The 24,554-nt window shown below is 42.3% G+C and overlaps 1 protein-coding gene across 2 annotated transcripts in view; it reads left to right on the top strand.

Annotated features, from left to right (window-relative positions):
- The window catches only part of WASF3 (WASP family member 3), a 154,871-nt gene that overhangs the window by 26,731 nt on the left and 103,586 nt on the right, over positions 1-24,554 (top strand). Inside the window, exon 2 of one of the 2 annotated variants that reach the window (XM_034758713.1) lies at positions 22,918-23,014. The exons of the other annotated variant lie outside the window; for it this stretch is intronic. The gene's annotated coding sequence lies outside the window, so the exon portion shown is untranslated. The remainder of the gene's footprint in view (positions 1-22,917; positions 23,015-24,554) is intronic. 2 annotated transcript variants of the gene reach the window in all.

Genomic DNA, 24,554 nt, shown 5'->3' with positions numbered 1-24,554 from the left:
CTCACCACAATATCTGTGTTTCACCCTCCAGAGCAGTCGTATGGGTATTTCTCACCCCCTACGATATCAAAATTCCTCAGTGGCCTTCATGTTTGCCCTCCAGTGAGAGACTAACTCCAATGTGGGAATTCAGTGTCATCCTTCTAAAGTATATGTAGTGTCCTTTTGAACTGTTATCATAGTGCTCAATATATCATCTTACCTTTAAATTTTTTTTTCTCGTCGCCATTGCATCAGCATGGAGAGTCAGTGAGCTCCAAGCTCTTCTTCTGATCAAGACCACCTTCCATGTCCTTTCACAGGGACAAGGCGATGATGAAACCAGACCCCAACTTTCACCCTCATGTGCTTTTGGAATTCCACCTGAACCAATCCATTACCTTGTCAGTCTTCTTTCTGAAGCCACACTTGAAACTAGGAGAAAAGAAGCTCTGTACTCTGGTCATCTACAGAGCTTTGCTGTCTGTTTCCTCAACAAGATTAAGCCTTCTAGGCTCTCTCCTCACCTCCATTTCAGCTATATCCAGCTCATCAAAAGGCCAAGCTAGCTTGTCTCAAAAAACTGCAAAATCGGTCATAGCATGTTTCCACCTGCCATCAGCTGACCAGCGAGCCTCTCCCTCTGAACATCAATACACATGCCATCAGGGCACAGGAAGCATCTGCCACCCTGCTTCAGAGGTGTCAGTCTGAGGTCTGCAAGACAGCTATGTGGTGCAATCAACTAACTTCTGTTAAACATTATGCATTTGACGTGGTGTGATTTGGGGAAACTATATACAACTTATGAATGGTAGTTGAAGACATTAAGTTTTTACTTCATAGAAAATTGCTTTATCACTGCCCCTATGTAAATGTGGAATCCAACATGGACTGGTGGGCCTGGGTCATTGTCTCTGCTCTGGCAGAGAGCATGGTGGGTCATGAAAATTCAACAACCATCTATTCAGGGTGAAGCATCTTCGGACAATGGGTTTGCTTGAGCTTGGAGAAGATACTTCCTCCACTTGTCTGAAGGGAGGGGGGAAAGTGGAGAGAGTGGACAAAGAGAGACGATAGAGCTAGAGTTTAAAGAGAATGAACTGGCTAACATTGGAATAGGTGAGCTCGGAGGAGAAGGCTCCATGTTTCAGCATACAAACTCTGCACTGCAGCAGAAGAATTCTGAATGGTCCCAAAGGAGATGATCCCAGCTCATAGAATGCTCCAGAGTGGTGATGAAACTGAGGCAAGGAAATGCATGTATGGTTTAGATCTGTGTATTTCTATGCTACTAAAGAGAGAGCAATGCTGTGTCTGAATGCTATGTGAAGTCTGTGTATGTTCAGGTGTAGCACATATTGCTTGTCCCTTGAAAAGGTAACACAGAAGACTTACATTTATGAATGGGGGATGGTGTATTTAAGCTACAGGGGGAAATCTGAGGGGCCAGCACTCATTCCAGGGATTGGGCAGTGGGCAGCATGGGCTGAACTCTCAGGGGTACTAGCTAGAGGATCTACACCTAGGCCCTAAGACAGAGGCAATGCTTAAGCTCTGTTTAGACTCTCCAGAGGCTTAAAACACAGAATCATAGCAGCATGGTCGGGGCCAATAGGGACTGGTTGACTGGACCTGACGCACTGGCTGCCAGGTCAGATGCCAAGTCTGGGAGAATAATATTTCATTCTGTTTTCTAAGACAGCTTAAAAACTACTCACTCCCACCATCCTGGGAGGATTCTACTTGCCAGTCTTACAGTGGGATACACACTGACACATATTCAAAGAAGAAAGAACAGTTACTTTGTCCTACAATAACTGTGGTTCTTTGAGATGTTGTAGTCTGCACGGATCCCGTAATTTGGCCTCCATCTTGCTTTTCAGAGTCCTCAGCTATGTGAGCTTTGCATTGTGAGGGAACTGAGAAAGGGATCTTCATTATCACTCTGCCTTTTATACCCTCATATGGGAGCACAAGGAGGGTGCATGCATGACCCTGACCAGCAATTCTAGAAAAATTCATTCTTGTGCATGTGCACCTACAGTGGGATCTACACTGATATCACAAAGAACCACAGTTAATTTTTCTAAGTGATAATTTTTACTACTTAGTGCATAAGGGAGTGTTGTATTATGCTCTGCCAGCTACTTATGTTTTACTGATCCCTTAGCCCCTTCACTCATGTCACCTTGTCATCCTTTAATCTTATTCATGTTGCAATATATCACTTAATTTAAAAACAGAGAGGAGCATAAATATGCCATCTTGTTAGTTCCAAGGATCTATTATATGTATGAAATACAGCCGTCACATCTTTTAATGTTCTATTTCTTCCCTTTAGACCTTTGTATTAATTTTAATTTCGGTTGTAAGATCTGTGGTAGGAACCTTGTAGTCTTAAATCTCTGTAAAGCACCTGCTGCGCTCTACATTGTAATAGGAGAAACTGAGCACAATTGACTACCTGAAGTTTTAAAATTGTAAGTATATTACCGTAAAGTAATGTATATTGGAGGGAAAAATCTGAACTACTCATACCCTTTACAAGGGTTCTAAATTAACCGTATCAGCTCAAGCAGAAGACCTGGGCATTACTGTAGGCAGCTTAGTGAAGACCTCTGGTCACTGTGCTGCTGCAGTGAGAAAAGAAAACAAAATAAGTTGCATGAGGAATAGAATGGTGAACAATCCTTTCTGTAAACCGATGGTGCGGACTCATCTTGAGTCCTGTGTGTGGTAGTGGTCATCCCATATAAAAAATATTATTATTGAACCAGAGGGTGTTCAGAGAAGAGTGACAGACGATCAAGGTGTGACGTTATTGACATAAACTGGGACCGTATAGATCATTGTTGCAACCAAGGTCCTGTAGTGGCACCCAAATCTTGTATAAAAGGGGTCAAATGGGGTGTCTAGGACAAGGTTATGGTTTACTGGTTATGATTATGCTGTCTATATGTGTGTATCAGTTTTGTAGTTGAAGTTATGAATATTGGCTCTATACTGTCTGTATGGCGAATATTGGCTCTATACTGTCTGTATGGCAAACTTATGCTATGCTTCTGGGTGACATCCCAGACAAGCTGAGATTAGCTCTGCCTAGCCTGCTTGATGGCCCATTAAGGACCATCCGCTATACAGTGGACCCATTGAGAGAAGGCAGATAAGCCTTGTAACTCAGCAAAGTATGCAGGGACTGGCCCATGTGACTCCAGACTCCATTTTGCTGTAATTTTCCACAGTAAGAACAAAGAGGTGTTCTTACACCTGGAAAAGACTATATAAGGCTGATGCCTCATCTCCATCTTGTCTTCAGTCCTGCTTCATACCTCTGGAGGAACTTTGCTACAAGCTGAAGCTTTGAACAAAGGACTGAGGACCCATCCCAGCGGGGGATGTATTCCAAAGACTTGATTTGAACCTGCAGTTTATTCCATCGCTGCTGCAAGCCTGAACCAAGAACTTTGCCATTACTGTATGTAATTGATTCCGTTTAACCAATTCTAACTCTCATCTCTCTCTTTTTTTCCTTTTATGAATAAACCTTTAGATTTTAGATTCTAAAGGATTGGCAGCAGCGTGATTTGTGGGTAAGACCTGATTTGTATATTGACCTGGGTCTGGGGCTTGGTCCTTTGGGATCAGGAGAACCTTTTTCTTTTACTGGGGTATTGGTTTTCATAACCATTTGTCCCCATAACGAGTGGCACTGGTGGGAGTACTGGGAAACTGGAGTGTCTAAGGAGATTGCTTGTGAGACTTGCGGTTAGCCAGTGGGGTGAGACCGAAGTCCTCCTAGTCTGGCTGGTTTGGTTTGCCTTAGAGGTGGAAAAAACCCCAGCCTTGGGCTGTAACTGCCCTATTTGAGCAATTTGTCCTGAGTTGGCACTCTCAGTTGGGTTCCGCCAGAACCGCATTGTCACACAAGGGCATGGAAATATTTGTATGAAGAGATAGTGAAAAGAATGACTTTTTTCCCCTTAGAAAGGAGAATAAGAGGGGACATGGTAAAAGTATCATAACTCAAGAACAAGAGGACCTTGAGTAAAATCAGTCAAAAGGTGGGAAATTCAAAATGATAAAAGGAAATACCTCACCCACCCTGTGTCTCTAGTAGTATCTTTTATTGAACCAACTTCTGCTAGTGAGAGAGACAAGCTTTCGAGCTTACAGAAAACTCATCCTCAGGATTCAAGATGAGGCTTGTGTTTAGTTTCTCCTGTTACAACATAGAGCGCAGGTCTGAAGAAGAGCTTTGTGTATGCTTGAAAGCTTGGTCTGATAAGAGATTACTTTGCCCACCTTGTATCTCTAATATCCTGGGACCAACATTGCTACAAGACTGCATACAAGGAAATACTTTTACACAACATTGGAATATTTGAGGCCAAGAACAAGAACTATAAGATTCAAAAAGGGATAGGATATGTTGCACAGTTGTAGAGCTAGCTGCACTTCTTCCCTCTTTTTGATCCCTCTGAGTGCATCCAGTGTAGGTTTTGGGCCTCTCTTAGACCAGGATCTGGCTACAGTATCCTGTGTATGCTACCCACTTATCACCCTGCAGGTCTGACTGGGCTTTAGCACCTGTTTTCTCTCTTTGGGAACCTGTGACCATTGATATATTGACAAAAGCCTTCTTAAAACAGTTAGTTATTTTTATTTAGCAGTTGGAACAAAGCATCAGAGGGGAAAAAAGGATTTTAAACAACCTACATGCATGTTTAATCTCATCTGAATTTATGCTGCACAACTAGCTAAGTTAGGAAGGTTTCCTCTTAAATAGCAAGAACAGAACAAAATCAACGTACATTGTTTTAAGGATGCCCAGGGGTTCTTGGGAGCCAACCTGGCCTCAATTTAAGTCTGAGACTCTCCTCTTTCAGGGAAGTTCATGTATTTTTTTTTTTAAATACCCTGTGTGAATCAGCCCAGTTACCATATTGCCTCCTACTGGTTTTGTTGCAAGTCTAAGATACAAAGTCATCGTCCTTTTGCCTCAGTGGTTTTTCCTGGTTTGTTAGCTAGTTTGTCTAGGAGCACGTGCCTGTCGTGGTTTGGGTAGATAGACCTTTTTAGCCTTAATGAGTTATAAGATATAGTCACAAGACAAGCAATATCTGTGGGATGGTGTGCTGAATCCATCCACTCCCCTTTGGTTGTCTAGTATATGATCTTAGAATACAAATACCTAAATCAGATTTTGAGTTACCTGATCAATTATCCATTCTGAACACCCCGCATTTGTCTCATCCATTTATATGGGTCTTAACAATATCCAGAGATGTCATAAATAATAACAATGTTGATATTAATTGATATTAACCCTTGTGCCTCAGGGCAAGTACTAGAGATCAGGATGAGATCTAATGTGCTGGGCAGACTACCCCAAATGTACCTAATGTGGAATTCTTACATTTCCTCTGAAGCATTTGGCACTGGGCACTGTTGGAGACAGGACACTGGTTTAGATGGACCTCTGGTCTGATTCAGTATGGCAGTTCATATGATCATATGTATATTATTTCTTCACTTTTTTGTCCCCCCAAGCCAAAACAGTGGGAAAATATAAAAGTTAGACTGTTCTCAGATTGGGTGGATATTTGATATATGCTTTAGAAGTGTGCCCTTTATTTCTCGTGCTAGAAAATGTAAATATGAAAATTTTCTAGTCTAAGAATTCATTATAACATATGAAGCAAATTTATTTTTAGGAGTGAATTACTACAGAATTGTAATTTGGCAAGTCTGAATTCAGAAAAATGAGCATTTAACGTTTCAGAAGAAATGAACTTTGATAATATAGCAGTTGGTTATTGTAAAAAAAAAAAAAAATTAACATATTAAAATGAGTACATGAAGAAACCAGGAATCTGTTCCGTGGTAGTGAAAATGATAAGTTTAGTTCTTATTGCAATATGTAAAAATCAGCTTCCTCACTCTTTAAAGCTGGCTTTTATAATAGGGATTATTATCTTTATCTCATGTACATATAGTGCCTTTTATTAATAGATCTCAGTAGTTTACAAATGAGGTAAGTATCTTAAGAATGGCCATACTGGGTCTTCTGACAGTGGCCAATGCCAGATGTTTCTGAGGGAATGAACAGAACAATTACTAAGTAATCCATCTGCTTGTCATCCAGTCCTAGCTTTTGACGGTCAGAGGGAGATTGAGAGTATGGGGTTGCATCCCTGACCATCTTGGCTGATGGCCATTGATGGGCCTATCCTCTATGAACTTATCTAGTTCTTTTTTGAACCCAGTGATACTTTGGTTCTTAAAACCTCCCCTGGGAAAGAGTTCCACAGGTTGACTGTGCATTGCGTGCAATAGTACTTCCTTTTGTTTGGTTTTTAAACCTGCTGCCTATAATTTAATTGGGTGACTCCTAGTTCTTGTTACCTGAAGGGGTAAATAGCACTTCCTTATTCACTTTCTCTAAATCATTCATGATTTTATAGACCTCTATCATATCCCCCTTAGTCGTCTCTTTTCCAAGTTGAACAGTCCCAATCTGTTTAATCCCTCCTTGTACCAAAGCTGTTCTCTGTACCTTTTACAATTCTAATCTTTTTTTGAGAGGGATGACCAGAAACTGTATGCAGTATTCAAGGTATGGGTGTACCATGGATTTATATACTGGCTTTGTGATACTTACTATCTTATTATCTATTGCTTTCTTAAGCTACTGATTCATGAGAAAAGCAACAGAGAGTCCTGTGGCACCTTTAAGACTAACAGATGTAGTGGAGCATAAGCTTTTGTGGGTGAATACCCACTTCGTCAGACGCATACACCCACAAAAGCTTATGCTCCAATACATCTGTTAGTCTTAAAGGTGCCACAGGGCTGTTGCTTTTTACAGATCCAGACTAACACGGCTACCCCTCTGATACTTGATTCATGAGAGGATCCCTTATGCTATGACTGCTTAGTTTGCTTAAAAGCTTCTGGTGAGGGACCTTGTCAAAGGCTTTCTGAAATTTTAAGTACACTATATCGACTGGATAATCCTTGTTCACGTATTTGTTAACCTCCTCAAAGAATTCTAATAGATTGAGGCATGGTTTCTCTTCACAGAAGCTGTTTTGATTTTTCCCTAACATACAATGTTTATCAGTGTGTCTGAATTTTATTATTTACTATAGTTTCAACCAATTTGCCTGGTACTGAAGTTGTACTATCATATGACCAGTAAGCCTAACATAGCTTTTTTTCCATCTGCAGCTAAAAAAACAACATAGTTTTGAAAGAAACAGGAAGAAGTAGTCCAAATGAAAGTCTATTTTCTTTGTCAGCACCCTCCTGATGAAGAGTTTTGTCATTCTGAAACCATGTTACTAGCTGCCTTAGATGGCAGTCTTGACAATAAACTCACTTTGAAGAAGATTAAAGACCTTGAAATTTTAAATTTGTACTCTTAGTTTTAACTGATACAAGGTTTTGTTTTTGTTTATGCTGCATCATGAAAGCAGCACCCAGAAAGGTCCTACTTGAACTAGGAAATTGGAAGAGGGACCTATGGATGCTAAAATGATCTAGAATTTGAATTAAAAAATATTTTACCTCTGTTAAGGTTTTAAGGGTCTGTGTCTTCAGTATTCTGCACAGTGTTGATCATTTAAAATATGGCTATGTTCACACTAAGAATATTCTTAAATTAAAAACGGCACCTTCAGTACCCTTGTCCCAGGGCACTAACAAGGAAGGGTGGCATTTACTGAGCATCATCATCATCCTCACACCAGTACTGCTTTTCTTGGAATCCTGGGTTTTCCATGATGGTTCCTGTTCCAAGTACTGATCAGAGCAGGGGCCTACTTGGCTTTTGAGAGTGAAGAGTCTCCGCTCGGGCCTACGCTACACAATTAAGTTGACATAAGCAGCTTATGTTGACCTAACTATGCCAGTGTACACCAGCCTTGCTCCTGCCGATGTAAGTGCCATACTACACTGACATAATAACTCCACCTCCACGAGAGACATAGGGCTTCTGTCTGTGTAGATAGGGTGACACAGTGTCTGTATAGACTCTGAGTTACTTACATAGGCTGTTGGCTGTGGTGGTGTGTGTTTTTTTTTTTTTTTTTTTTTTGGGGGGGGGGGGTCAATTTCACAGCTCCCTGCTGGAGCCTTGAAATTGACAAAGTCCTCCCTGCTCCCAGCCGGGCTGCTCCCTGCTCCCAGCCATGCTGATGCCCAGGCTCCCCACTCAGAGCTGGGCTGCTCCTGGGGTCCTGGCTCCCTGCTGGGAGCCTGGGTGCTGCCTGGACTCCAAGCTCCTCATTCCCTGCTGGGAGCCCTGCTGAACCAAGGCTCCAGGCTCCCTGCTGGGGAGGTGAGAGCCCTGGTGGGGTGGAAAGGCAAGAGCCTGGGCGGCTGTCCCACTCCGGTGGGAAGTGTGGAGCTGAGAGCCCCAGGGGCTGCCATGCTCCCAGAGGAGAGTGGGGGGGTGGGGTGGGGTGGGAGAGCCGGGAGCCCATGAGGCAGCCAGGATCCCGGCAGGGAGCTGTAAGTGGAGCGGAGAGCCTGGGCTTTCAGGTCCCCACATTGCCCCTCTTAGCTTGGTGGAATTGCTCCTGGTGAGGACACGTACCACAATGGAGGGGAGTGTGGATATGAACGACCGCAGTAATTACTGCAGTGGTTGTAAGTTGACCGCATATAGGTTGACTTAAGTTTTTAGTGTAGACGCCCTCAGAAATCTGAAATGGTAAAGGTTCAGGGAGGTAAAAATGCAGGTTAGCACTACAGATCTAAAATGTTTGTCCTCGTTTCCTTAACTGGTAACATATCTAGTGTCTTATTCAATCCAGGATGCTGTGTCATGCATTCCATAGGCACCTGGAAACAATTTTTTAAAAAAGGAAATCTAAATTCTTTCTCACTATTATTGTGATGAAGATCAACAATTCAGATACTTTTAATCCTCAATCTATCTAAAATGTTGTCTTGCTTTAAATCCTTTATGTTCCTTTCTGAAGGAATTCTCTCTTGGACAGACAGCTTGTTCTTTAAATCATATACATACCATAGCTCCCATTTCTGGTGAGCCTTGTTTTTGTTTCACAACATTTATTTTTGCCCAATGCTCACATGGTACAATGTACTATATGCACTCATCTTTTAAAACCTCATTTCTTGTTCAGATTGTCTTTAGCACTTTTTATAGTGTATTCAGTCTAGATGAGCCCAAGGGGGCAATCAGATGGCAAAGAAGTCAGGATGCATTTGATAACAAATGAAAAATTGCTTGAGTCAAGACTCCATTGTTAGGATTTTGGAGGTGAGGTGGGGTTCCTGTCACAGATTTGCTGGGGAAATAAGGACTTCATTCAGAAAGGAAAAGCTGAGATCACACTCTGCCAATATATAGACTGCACTCACCTGTGAATAGTGAATTCAGTTATGTCCTGTAGCCTGCATCTGTGAAATATTATTAATCACAAACATATGTCCTAAATCCAGAGGGGAGGACAGGGAGGGAGAAGAGAGATGCTTAAGTATATCTTCTTGCTTGTTTGGAGATGTTATTTAACCTTTAATTCTTAATAAGTTACTTCTGCAGTGTTTTTAAAAAAAATGCCAAGAGATCTAAAAGTCAGATATTTGATATTCTGCAATTCCGTTTATTCATAGTAAATAAGTAAATCCATTTATTCATGTCTGAATACCAGTGACATCAAAGCAGAATTTTTGAAAGCCTTCACGATCCATTGCTTATTTCAGGCACTCAGCAGCTGACCTTCCAGGGGAAATGCCACACACAATCCATCCATCTTTCTGGTCGTCCACTATTATGATAACCTTCCACCATTCCTTCCATAATAACTTCCTCAAGGTTATTTCCATCTTTGTGCCTAATGTGACTAAAATACAAGTTTCTCTTTGATTTCTGACATCAGGGTCTGCTTCTCTCCAATAATATTTCTAACATAGGTATTTGTCTTTTTTTCCATTCAGGAGATACACAAGAGTCCTTTGCAGCACCTCGTTTCAAATGCTTCAGTTTTCTTCTTGTCAGCAGCATTAACTTCCCATGATTCACATCCATAAATCTCCATGGATAAAAAAGGCTTTTAACCAGCGTCATCTTTGTACATTTTGAGAGGCCACTGTTTTTCCACGCTTTCTTAAAGGAGGCCATAGCAGAGTGAGCAATCCTTAGTCATCTTCCAATTTCTTTGGAACATCCTGCTTGAATATATATGATGCCAAATAATTATATTCATATACTGCTGTGACACTTTCTTGGCAAGCCCAGAATTATGGGGCACCTTGTTACACCTTTGCCCTAGCCAGAGAGATTTGCTGGTGCTAACCTGGGTGACCGCTCCCTATGACCCCAGTTTGCTAGCGACCCCTGATAAACTTCTGAGGAGTCTGCCAGCCCTTACTTTTGCCTTGCAGGTAATTCTTGGTGCCTTCCAGTTCCCAAGCCCTAGGGAAGAGTGTTTCCCTGGAGCATCCATCCTCTGTCACTGGATGCTCTCAGAAATTACCTAGTTCAGAATCTCCAAAGAGCTAGTGTACACACAATGCAATCAACTAAGAATTCACACTTAATATTATAGCACTGAGATCTGCTTATTATAAAACTCTGTTAATAAACGTATTTATTTTAAGTGGTACTGAGTAAGGATAGTGGAAACAGAATTGGTTATAAATAAAAGTAAAGTATAACATACTTCTTACTAAACATAACTGCTGCAAGCCACAGTCCTTTGACTAAAGCAGTTTTCCCACCCTCAAAGTTTTTCTGTAGAGCTTGCTGATTTTCAGTCAAATCAGGATCTAGATCCAAATTCTTGCATAACGCCCAGATATACATCTTGCAGTGCTTATAATCAGTATATGTGCTTTTATTTGATACCTTACACAACATTCTTTATTGACATTCTATATCAATGTGATTTGCTGTAGTCAGTTTGTCAGGCTTGATAGCAGTTGCTGTTTTATGACAGCAAACCCTTTGCCAGTTGGGACTGAAGGGCTTTTAGGGTCACAGCTGCCTCTGAAGCTTGTCTGTTAATTGTGACATCCACTTATATCTTGTTTTTTGTTGGATGTATCAGCGTACATGAATTGTGTTTTTATCATGTTCAGGAATAGTCCATATTTCTCATTAACTGACTCCGTTTATTGCCTTGCATCAGTCGTAGCAAAGAGTGTCATGCCTTCAGCATATCTAAGGTTGGTTACCACTACAAATTTAGATAAGTGCCATGATCTCCAATTGCTTTTAACAGTTATCTACACCTGCTTCTTTCCAAGGCTTTGTGTTCAAGATAGCACCCACTACTTCCTCTTGCAGGACTGATGGCCTGGCTCTGTAATTTCTTTTGTTGTCCTGTATTATGAGCGACTCTGGTTAGGCATACAGATTAGCACATTATCCTCTCCATCTACATTTAATATCACTCTTATTGAGGACTCTGGCTTCATTGTCTTTTATTATGATCGTGACAGGGAAAACCTTTAGGTAAGAAGCCTGACTTCTTCTGACTGAACGTATTATTATTATTTATAATTCTCAAGTTACATACATCTTATCCTTAAATATTTTCTCAACTCATCTAGTCAGGCTTTGTATCTGTCCTGCTCAGTTCCTCATATTCTCTCCTGTGTATTTTGTCTTTCATTCTGTCACTTTTTTCCACCAGCTCAAACACCTTCTCAGTTAACCCCTGATGCAATCTGACACTGACTTTTTGACTTCGGTAGTTTCAAGCATAATAGTTTGTTTTATTTCAAACTTAACTGCGATTGTTCTCCTCTTCCACCTGTGCCAATGCTTCGTACCCATCCTGGACAGAAGTTATATAACTCATTGATTCTGGAAAAGTCCAAAGGCAGTGGACTTGTAAAACTTTGTAACCTTTTAAGTTTTAATTTTATGTTTGAGGCTAACAGCTGATGGTCTGACCCACAGTCTGAACTCAGGAAAGTCTTCGTCTATTGGACGCTAGAGTTCCATAATCAGAGGTTTCTGTCTAAATACATTGACTTTGTTTTGACGCCAAGATAAAATAACATTTAATGCTGTATAATATGATCTTGCAGAAAAGTTAAAATACTATCCTATTGGTCTTTTATTAAAAAAAGGAAATAAATTGGAAATAATTTAATGGGGAACTAATCCTTGCAGATCTATATTTGTTCATAGCAGAATATAGGCCGCTGGTGGTGGTAAGCGAGCCTACCTTGGATCAACATGACCACATACTCTTTTAATTTTTTTTTTTAATCATCAAATTCCTCACCTTAATTCTTAACATCTCTCTTGCTTACCCCTTTCTTTTATCCTCAGTGTTCTTTTTTTGTTTAATATGTATAATTAGTTTAATAAATAAAATTAATGTACACATTTTCCCAATAAGTCTAGTGATGCATGTGTATGGTTTTAATAAAATAGTTCTTAAAAATGAAAGTTAAATAAAATATTTCCTTAACTCTCACATCTCCCCTGAAAGAAATAACTGCACACCTCCAGGCAATGGCCAGAATATTAAAAAATAGGCTTTTCTGGTCTCTTAAGACATGGTGCAAACTTGGGCTCTCTTATACTAGTTAAGAAAGCGAATTTTTGTGTGATGTGCTTTCTGCAGAGAAAACCTGGCCACTCTGTTATAACCACATATTTAAATTACCTTTAGCATCCCTGCTAATATCGGCTCTTTTCATGGTATTCAGATTTATAGAGTTTAATGCCAGAAGGCACCATTAGATCATCTAATCTGACCTCTTTTATATCACAGGCCATTAAATTTCATCCAGTTGTCCCTGTATTGAGCCCAGTAACTTGCGTTAGACTGAAGTACACTTTCCAGAAAGACATCTGGTCTCAAGCTGATGACATTAAGAAATAGGGAATCCACCACTTCCCTTGGTAGCTTATTCCCATGGTTAATCTTCCTTTATTGTTAATAATGTGTGCCTTATTTCTAATTTGAATTTGTCTGACTTAAGCTTCCAGCTGTTGATGGTTGTTATATCTTTATCTGCTAGATTAAAGAGCCCTCTAGTACCTGGTATTTTCTCCCTGTGAGAAGGTACTATAATATGCTGTAATCAAATTTCTTCTCTATCTTCTTTTTGATAGAGCTCAATCTGTTTAGTTTAAGTCCCTCATTGTAAAGCATTTTCTCCAGGCTTCAATCTTTTTGTGTGGCTCTTTCCTATATTTTCTCCTCCAATTTTTCAATATCCTTCTTAAAATGTGGATACCAGTATGCAGTATTCTACTATCAGTCTCACCAGTGCCATATACCACCTCCCTACTCCTCCTCACTACTCCCCTATTTACACCTACAAGGATTGCAGCCCTTTTTGCTTTGGGAACTCATTTTGAGTTTTGTCCACTGTGATCCCTGAATCCTTTTTAAAATCAATTTTCCACAACACATTCTGTATATATAGTTTCCCTATTCTGTATATATTTTCTGCATTCCTTATTCCTAGATGTATAACTTTGCATTTGGTTGTACTAAAACTCATGTTGTGTTAATGGGCTCAAATTACCAACCAATCAAGAATGTTCTGTTTGAAGGCTCTGTCCTCTTCATTATTTACCACTCTGCCAATATTTGTCATCCACAAATTTTATCACCAATGATTTTATATTTATTTCTAAATTATTGATAAAAATGATAACTAGTGTCTGCTTCCTCACTGGTTTCTGTGGAACCCCACTAAAAACATTACCACTTGATGGTGATGATTCCCAGTTGACAACTACTTTTTGTCAGTTAGGCAGTTAGCTATTTAACATGTGCATTATTGATATTGAAGAGTACAAATTTTTTAAATCAACGTCATACACTATTAAGTCAAATGTCCTACAAAAGTCTAAGTATGTTACATCTATGCTGTTCTTCGAGTGCTGTCCCTGTGGGTGTTCCACTTCAGGTGTCGGTGTGTCCCAGTGCCATTGAGCGGAGATTTTCAGTAGCAGTATCTGGTCAGGGTGCACAGTAGCAGTCTTGCCACGCCGCTGGTGCCTCATCGCCCCCAACCCCTTCAGTTCCTTCTCAACCGTCATCCTCTTGAGACAGAGTCCAGTAGCGGTGTCATTAAAAACCTTCAAAACAATGAGATTGTTAGCCTAGTTATTACCTCTGTTTGTTAGTAATTTGTTACTTTAAGGTTAACTAACGCTAACTATAACTATGATGCACCTTTGATGCACCAAGCACCTCCGGCACTGTCCGCTCTGGGACTTCTGGGAAAGGTATCGAGTAGCAGGCACAAAGCGGCCTCCTCCTCCACAGCACCAACTACCCACACGAAGAGCACGGTACCGCAACCTCAGTCACCTGTGATGGCTCCCCCTCTGGCACCGAGCTCATCAGTGCTGTCATCGGTGCTGACTGTGGAACTGCTAAGACTGGCACCCATGGCACTGAAAAAGGCTACACACAAAGGGTTGACACTGGCCTCACTTCCATCTAAGGCAGCAGCATAGAAGAATTCAGCACTGCATACAACGGCACCGATCATCCTTATGCCCTCATCAGATATGGAAGTGTTCTCTGCTAAGCACCACCTGCTTGCTGGTACTAACAGCACCAGACCAGCCAGAATCTCCCAATGCTCCACCTTTTTCGAGTGATGGGGATGACTATATGGAGGAGGCAGTTTTCTCATCTGCACACTCCTCCCCAGGAGGCACGGAACCTCATTACAGACCCAGGGAACAGAGCATCAGGGACCTGCCCCCATGGCTCGGTAACCCATGGATGTGCCCTCTTATGCTATTTTCCATTCAATGGCCACAATGGGACTCGTGGGCAGCCTACAGGTCTCAATTCCTCAGACCTCCCACTTCTCCCAGGAAACCTATACGCTCTGTGACAAAATCAGTACCTGAATCCTCTGAAGTGACAGAGGAGGTGGAGGAAGATGGGGATGAGACCCCAAAACATCCCCTGATCACAACTCTTCTTCCTCTGATTGAGGCAGTAATGCCCCTGCCTCCCACTGCTACTGAGGACTTCAAACACTTTCAGGAGTTACTCTGGCGGGTGGCACAGAGAAGAATATTCCTCTTGAGGAGGTACAAGAGACCCAACATGAACTCCTCAAGATCCTACACACTTCGTCCACAACAAAAATAGCTTTGCCTATAAATGACGCTCTGATGGAACCTGCAGAAACGGTGTGGCAAACACCTGCCACCATCCCTCCAACCAATAAGTGTATGGACAGGAAAAACTATGTGCCAAATAAAGGTATGGCCTTCCTTTTTTCACACCAACAACTTAACTCCTTAATGGTGGATGCGGTCAACCAATGGGGCAAACATCCTCAATTCAAATCCACGCCGCAAGAGAAGGAATGGAAGAGACTAGACCTCTTGGGGTGAAAAGTTTACTCTTCTGCGACTCTTCAATTCCGCATGGCCAATTACACAGCATTTCTTGCTAACCTCGATCATGACAATTTATGCAAAAATGAATGATTTCGTCCAGGAAATTCCAGAGGGAAAAAAGAGTCTAATTTGTGCACCATTGTCAACAAGGGACAACTTATTGCTAGAACAGCGCTCCCAGACAGACGTCCCTTGATGTAGCAGACACAGTGGCATGCATGACAGTGACAGCCATCGTCATGCGCAGAACATCCTGGTTACACATATCTGGTATCCCAAGGGAACTCCAGACCCAACGTAGAGGATCTTCCCTTGGACAGGACAAGCTCTTCTCTACTAAAATGGATTAGGTCCTCCATTCCATGAAGGACTCTAGAGCCACACTGAGGACCCTCGGGATCTACACACCCTCTTAACAGGAGATACAGATACCAGCCTTACAATTGTAACAGAGACAGCACATCGCAATGCCAGCAGAGACCATACAACAATCAGAGACAAAGGCACAGACCTCAGAGACATGGCCCTACCCAATCCCAGGCTCCGACGTCCCAAGCACCACCAAACAAGACGCAATTTTGAACCATTGGTCGAGGGTCTGACCGACCACCAGTGCCAATGGAACAAAAAACCCAAATCTTTGGCTGTCGGCTTTGACCATTTTACCATATGTAGGCCTCTATCACAACGGAACACCGGGTTTTAGAGATCATTAGAATGGGTTATGCCATCCCACCTACCCACCCCCCTTCTCCATCCCTCTTCAGGGACCCTTCTCACGAGTACCTGTTGAGACAAGAAGTACATCACCTTCTGTAATTAGGGGCTGTGGAACAAGTTCCAACACAACACAGAAGGAAGGGATTTTATTCCCATTATTTCCTGACTCGAAAGAAAAACGGAGGTTGAAGAACCATACTAGATCTCAGAAAACTCAATAAATTTGTCCCTACCCACAAATTCAAAATGGTCACACTGAACTCTATCATCCCTGTGCTGGAAGAGAGGGACTGGTTCTCAGCCTTGGCCTACAAGATGCGTATTTCCACGTTACCATCCATCCTGTTCACAGATGATTCCAACGATTCATGGTGGGACAAGATCACTTCCAATATAGAGTACTACCATTCAGACTGTCAACAGCTCCACAAGTCTTTTACCAAAACCCTACCGATGGTAGCTGCTCATTTGCACAGATAGGGATTATTGATATTCCCATAATTAGATGATTGCCTGCTAAAAGGCCCTACCCTGACAGAAACATTACGCATTACTCGACAAACCATCTCTCTCTTTTTCACTCCCTAGGGCTACAAATCAACAACAACAAAAAAATCTACCCTAACTCCAGTACAACCATTGGACTTCATAGGAGCTCACCTGGACTCAGTGAAGGCCAAAGCATCGCTGCCAATGCCCCGATTCACAGCAATGACCTCCCTCATATTGGTGGTCTCAGATAGCCCATGGGTGTCCGAATGCACCTGCCCACAACTCTTGGGACATGTGGAGGCCATGGCTTTCATTGTAAAATACGCCAGACTACACATGTGCTGCCTTCAAGGCTGTCTGAGCTCGGTAATATTCCATGAAAGCACAGCCTAAAGAAAAGACTCTCACACTGACCCCAGAGGTTCCACATTCACTATGATGGTGGACAAACCCAGTAAACGTTTGCTCAGGCATCCCATTTCAACAGGCTCCACCATCCATACAAATCATAACAGATGCCTCACTGATTGGATGGGGAGCCTCCCCTAAACCAGCATATAATCCGAGGCAAGTGGTCCCCCACGGAAACACACTTACACATCAATCTGCTCGGATTATGGGCAGTCTGCAGCGTGTGCCTACATTTCTTTCCTCTTATATGAGGCAAAACGATAAGGGTCCTGACGGACAACATTGTGTGTGTGTATATTCTATATAAACTGACAGGGTGGAGCACATTCCCACTTCTCATGCACAGAGGCCTTAAAACTATGGAACTGGTGCATAAAACACATCACTATTACAGCAGCATACCCCTGGGTCGACTGAACATGATGGCAGACTCATTAAACAGACAGCTTTCCCAAGAGGACAAACAGGAACTGAATGACAAAATAACACAACACATTTTTCACATGTGGGGATCCCCACACATAGACTTGTTTGCCATCAGTAAACGAGAAATGGCCAGAGTTTGCTCACGAGCAGGACTAGAAGCATGATCCCTAAGGGACGCTTTTCTCATCCAATGGAACGCGCCTCTCGTATACGCATTCCCACTTATACCCCTAATTTCCAGAGTAATACACAAAATATGAACCGACAGGGCCAAAATAATACTCATAGTACCAACATGACCCAGACAGACATGGTTCCCAAACCTGACACGCATGGCGATCTGCACACCGTTCACTCTCCCTCACCTGTGGAATCTTCTCTGTCAGGACAACAGTCAAGTCCTCCATCTGGACCCGGAGAAACTTCACCTAAAGGTGCGACTCCGTCATGGCTCTACCGTGACTGATTAACCTGCTCAGAACAAGTAAAACAAGTGTTAATAAATAGCAGGAAACACAACATGCGTACTACTTACCTCCAAAACTGGAGCAAATAAATATCTGCAAGCCTGGCACCACTTCCACTAATCCTGCAATGTTTGTTATCCCCAAAGAACTGAGGGCTTGCTACGAGTTCGCTTAGAGTTCATCTAGCTGCCATCACGGCCTTCCATCAATAGGTAGGCAGGACTTTAGATATTCGCTCACCTGATTACTAAGTGATTTCTCACGGGTATACAGACATCTGAGAACCCACGCCAGCATGGGACTTAAATCTTGTGCTCCGAAGTCTAACCAGAGCCCCATCTGAACCTTTAGCCACATGCTCATTACTTTACTTATCTATGAAAGTGGCATTTCTGGTCACCATTACATCCGCATAAAGAGTTAGCAAGATGGGGTTCCCGTGGCTCACCCCCAATACACATTATTCTTCAAGGATAAAGTGACACGTAGAACACATCTTAAGTTTATGCCCAAAATATCATCCTCATTCCACCTCAACCAACTGATTCACTTATCTACATTTAATCCAAAACCCCACGCACACGCTCAAGATGCGGTCCTGCACACATTGGATATGCTCCATGTCTGAGCATTTTATCTGGACAGAATAAAGCCCTTCCAAAAATCACCTTGACTTTTTGTGTCAACAGAACGATTGAAGGGCTCTGCCATATCTACGCAAAGATTATCTAAATGGATATCCAGCTATATCCATATGTGCTATTCACTGCACAACACTGAAGGCCCTTCCAGGCATCAGAAACCACTCAACAAGAGCTTTATCTACCTCAAAACTGCTGGAGCCCCACGTGGCACATTGGGGAGTTTGAGACCCCTGCATTACACTGTTTATAATACTTCAACATTTTGAGGGATTGTCTACATGGGGGATTTAATCTGCATCTTTTCAAGTTAATCCACTTTGAAAATGCTTGTTTACATGACACAGTTCACTGTAGTGTTCTGACTCTGCATTTATTGCAAACTATGGAGTCCTCTTTCGAAGGGAACTAACTTTTTTGCTGTGAAGCTAATTTGTCCTGTCTGTTTGTGTGTAAACAATGCTTCTGTGAACTACTTTGGCAGATGCCCAGTAGCTATCCCATACTGCTTTGCTGGTGACCATTACTGACTTGTCTGTTTTACCTGTGTGCCCTCCCATGCTCTGAGGCCAAGTTGACTTGTTGTGCCCACCCCTGTTTATAAATTGGTGCACAGCCTAATTTTGTTCATTTGCTCCTGGATTCTAGTTTATCATAATATCTGCGACAATACCCCAGGAACACACCTCAAGTAGCTGCTTGAAGCAGTGCCCAGACCCTGGATCTCATCACCATCTGGGGAGAAGATGCGTCAGTGCAGCCACTTCAATAAAGATCTTTTTGTGGCATTACAAGGCAGGTTCTTACGAGAGTCCATGACCGGGATGCCAAACAGTGCTTGATAAAAACAAACAGCTCAGAAGCACCTATATTAAAATGAGGGACATCAAGAAAAAATCCAGCAGTGTACATGTAGCCTGTGAATTTTTTTTTTTGATAAGCTGGACAACATATTACACAACTACATGACCACCCAACCCGGGAAGCTTGTGGAGCCTGCTGTTACCCCCTCCAATGATGACCAGCAAGCCTCATCAGAAGATGAGCATGAGGTGTCCACAAGGAAGAGATTTCCCTGGAAAGCCAGGATCTGGGACTCAGGTTCCTGATGTTGGCCAGGTAGAATGAAAGCCTGATTCCTGACCTGTAGCAGCCAACCCCCATTCCCAGGCAGCAGCCCACACCGTGACCAAAGAGGCTGCTCCTATGGAGTGGATGTTGGCATGTTGTTTTTATATGTTTAATAATTTACTATAAGTTTTAATTATGCTACACTGCCATACTAGCTTCTCTTCTGGGTGCCCCATGGCTGCAGCTTAGTAGGAAGTGAGCTAAAAGCCTTTCCAAGTCTGAGGTCCCCACCTCCCTCCCTCTATTAGTCTACTCTATTGGTTTGCACCCTGTCCCCCCTCCCCACGCTGGTACACTACACATTAACTATGTCCCCCTTCCCTCCAAAATAAACAAAAAATAGAAAAATGCAGAGAGGGCAAGACAAGATTTGAGGACAGAGAGGGAATCCAGTAAGGGGCTTTCCAGGGAAATTGTTGCAGTGCCAAAGGACTGTGACAGTTGCCAGGGAAAGTGTTGCTATGGCCAAAGACAGCATGGAGAAAGACAGGGCAATGTAGAAGTGAATCTTGGAGGTAATACAAAGCTAAAATGCACTGTTGCAGCATGTTACTATTAGGGCAGCAGACAATGCAGTACTGTGTACCAGCACCTAGCGATGTTATTGCTCCCAGCAACCTGTATTGTGTAGGGGCTGTATAACTCTTCCTCCCTGCTGCACCTCCGCACCATTACTCCAGAGGCCATTCCCCTCCCAGGCCCCAGCTCAGGACACTGAGAACAGTAGCACCGGTAGCCCCAGCTCTTTTGAGCCCTCTGTTGCCCCAGCCAAATTTGATCCTTGACATTCCATGCCAAAAGTACCAAAAGTGGCAGAGCAAAGATGTATACTTGCCTGTGATTTTGAGCCCTCCCCCCCTGCCCTTTGTGCCCTGCCCTTTGTGTCCTGCCCTGCACTGTTTTGCTTCACTGTTGTTTTTTTTTTAACATATTGTTTCATAATTAAGTCATTTTTGTTTCAGTTGAAGGTCCATTTGTTTGTTACATAATAGACTGTTTATGAAAGAAATTTTAAAGGATTTTATTAATGAGTTGACTTCATTTCACACAGAAAATAAGTTTTGCAGTAATTCATAAGATTTTTACAAACACATAGGCAAAGATACAAGGTATAACAAAGACTGCCACAACATTGCACTTCTACCACCCGTTAACAGTGAACTGCAAAAAATAATCCACTTCCCTCCAGGGATTAACAGTTGAATGTACAGCTGCACAATTTCAGGCCAGAGACTCAAAATAAGAGCAGTAGACATCTCTGACAATATTGCCCCATCTGTTTGCATTTCGTATTGGACTCCTTGCTGACTGCTCCAACCACTGAATGAATCTCTGCAACTCAAGCTCCCACCTATTGCTAAGGCTTTCTCCCTTACTTCCCAAATACCGCACAAAATGCAACCTACTTCTAAAATCTTTGGGATTTTTTTTTCTGCTGCTTCCAACCTATTCCACAAACAGCCACATCTCCCTTTCAGGCAGCCAAATGCACACTCCACTGTAATTCTGCAACTACTGAGGTGGTAGTTACAGTTCCTTTCTTCTGTCTGAGTAGTGCGTGAATCACTTCATTAACCAGGGAAGCAGAGGGTAAGCCAGGTGTCCCAGGATAACTCGGAGCAGTGTCCACACCATTAATATCCATAGTGTTCCTGGGAGCAAACATTCCTTTCTTCATTAATTTAAATAGAGCTGAGTTCTGAAAGATCTTGGCATCTTGTACCCTTCCAGACCATTGAGCACTTATTTCTGTAAATCTGCCACAGTGATTGACAAGCCTTGGAGCACCATGGAGAAATACCAATTCCTGCTTATGAATTCTGAGCCTGGAGAAGAAGGGGGCAGGAGCACAAATAATAGGCACATGGGTCGCATCTGTTGTCCCATTACAGTTTAGGAACTCCATGCATGCAAAGCCATCAACATCCTGAGCATGACTAAACTGGTGCAACATACCTTTTGCATGGGATCACACACCTGCATGATGATGGCCCTATGGTTGATCTTCCCACACTGAATTGGTGTGCTATGTACCGGTAACATTCGGGGGTACCTAGCTTCCAGACTGCAATTGTGACCCACTTGGTATTGGGCACTGCATGTTGGTTTGCTGCTGCTGTATGTCTGAGGTTAATTCAGCACATGTCTTCAAAAAGCTTGCCTTCCCTATCCTGAAATTCTCTCACCATTGCTGGCCATTGTAGGTCTGCAGAACAGTCCCTTTCCACCAGTCCATGCTGGTTTTCTGAGCCCAGAAACAGCACTGCATGCTGTGAACTGCTCCAGGAACAAGTCCTCTGTCAGTTGCTCAGTCTCTTCCTCATCTGTGCCCCGGTTTTGACAGTGCTGGAGAAGCTGCTGTCACTACCACATCATTTGCTTGGTCATGTGGCAGTTGAAGTCCAAAGCTGAATTCATACAGCTTTGAATGCTGAAATACAGTTCAAGCAGCCTTTGTATAGTCGAGGTTGCTAGCATAGTGGTGCAGCATTGTTGGGTACTTGCTGGTTGACAGCAATTTGAAAATGGTGCTAACCTGCCCACAAAGGAAGTATGGGGTGGAGACAGATGAATCCTAGGATATTGCGCAGTGAGAGAAATTCTAGAATGCACACCGCTCAGCAACGAAGTAAAGGAGCATGGACTACCCTATGTGAATTCCACGTCCTCAGTTCATAGCAAGCCACTCTCGGGTGTAAAATCAATGATGCACATTGACAGAGCACACCATCCTCTGTTGCACATGCTAATACTGTGACTTTTGTGATGTATATTACCTGATAGTCCACAAAAAGCTGTGGACTAAACTCCCTGTGTAGACAAGCACTTAATCTGTTTTAATTCAAAACAGTGTTAGGCCTTGGCTACACTGGCACTGTACAGCGCTGCAACTTGCTGCGCTCAGGGGTGTGAAAACGCCCCTTCCCCCCCCCCCCCCCCCCCCCACTGAGTGCCCGCCGCTAAAGTGCCAGTGTAATCAGCGCCTGCAGCGCTGTAAGCTATTCCCCTCTGAGAGGTGGAGTACTTGCAGCGCTGAGAGAAAGCTCTCGCAGCGCTGGCGGCGCGACTACACTCGCACTTCACAGCTCTGCCTCGGTAGCGCTGTGAATCCCCAAATGTAGCCAGGGCCTCAGTGTACCTTTCAAGAGTTTTAAATCAGTCTGTGTACCTAATTTCAATGCTTTTAGTTTGGCTTCCTGTTTGTAGTTGAAGGGCTATATACAAATTGTGTATTGATTCTCTTTTTTTTTTAATTTTTTACTTTTATTTACAGATAAAACAATCTGAGGCTTGCTAGCCAGTTACAGAACAGCTTTTTTCTCATTTTGAGACCAGAAAGAATGTTTGCTCATTATAGCTTCCTTTAAAAGGTAAGTAGTTAATGGGAGCTATTGTTCCCTTTATTGAGCATGCTTTCATTTCGCTCACTCTTGTGATTGAAAGGTTGTGTGATAAATTACAAGTGGCTTTTTAAATTACAATACTGTATGTTAGGGTGCCTTCAACTATAGAATATCAGAGGGGTAGCCGTGTTAGTCTGAATCTGTAAAAAGCNTGCTTTTCCTCCCTTTAACTTCACCAAGAGGCTCCCCAATTATGTGGGCAGAAATGTGATGGGAATCAGAATGTGTTATGAACATCTGATATCTCAAACTATTAAGACCAAAAATGTGTGTTATTTTTATTCCTGATATTTTACAAAACACGATCCTAAATGGTCAACAATCTCCTGGATTAGCAATATTTCTGCCATTTTTACAGGCCTTAATATAGCAAGTCTTTGTCCTCGGAAGTATTATTTTCACCACTCAATTCCTCATAATTACAACTCAAAATGTTTTAAATCTTCATAAACTGTTCTATAATTGAAGGCAACAGAGGGTCCTGTGGCACCTTTAAGACTAACAGAAGTATTGGGAGCATAAGCTTTCGTGGGTAAGAACCTCACTTCTTCAGATGAGAAGTGAGGTTCTTACCCACGAAAGCTTATGCTCCCAATACTTCTGTTAGTCTTAAAGGTGCCACAGGACCCTCTGTTGCCTTCAATTATAGAACAGTTTATGAAGATTTAAAACATTTTGAGTTGTAATTATGAGGAATTGAGTGGTGAAAATAATACTTCCGAGGACAAAGACTTGCTATATTAAGGCCTGTAAAAATGGCAGAAATATTGCTAATCCAGGAGATTGTTGACCATTTAGGATCGTGTTTTGTAAAATATCAGGAATAAAAATAACACACATTTTTGGTCTTAATAGTTTGAGATATCAGATGTTCATAACACATTCTGATTCCCATCACATTTCTGCCCACATAATTGGGGAGCCTCTTGGTGAAGTTAAAGGGAGGAAAAGCAGGGTGACATCAAGGTACGGGTCTTCTGTTGACCCTCAAATCAGGAGAATGAGGTGGATGAGGCATTTCTAGAACAAATAACAAATATCCAAAACACAAGACCTGGTAGTAATGCGGGAGAGTGGGGGGTGGGACTTTAACTATCCAAACATTTTGTTGGAAAAATAATTTGGCTAAACACAAAGTTCTTGTAATGTGTCGGAGAGAACTTTTTTTGTTTCAGAAGGTGAAGGAAGTAACTGCGTGGGCAGCTATTTTAGACTTGATTCTGACCAACAGGGATGAACTGATTGTGAATCTGAGGGTGGAAGGCAGTTTTGGTGAAGGTGCTCATGAAATGATGATTTCATGATTCTAGGGAAGGGAAGGAGTGAGAATAGCAGAATAAGGAAAATGGACTTCAAAAAAGCAGACTTTAACGAACTCAAAACTCATTAGGGTAGTGTCCCATGGGAAGAGAATTGAAGGGAAAAAATGTTCAGGAGAGCTGGCAGTTTCTCGGACAATATTTAAAGCACAACAGCAACCTATCCTGATGCAAAGATAAAATAAAAG

Source organism: Trachemys scripta, chromosome 1 (genome assembly GCF_013100865.1).
Source record: "Trachemys scripta elegans isolate TJP31775 chromosome 1, CAS_Tse_1.0, whole genome shotgun sequence".
Taxonomy (NCBI): Eukaryota; Metazoa; Chordata; order Testudines; family Emydidae; genus Trachemys; species Trachemys scripta.
This window is presented reverse-complemented; position numbering and strand designations above follow the sequence as displayed.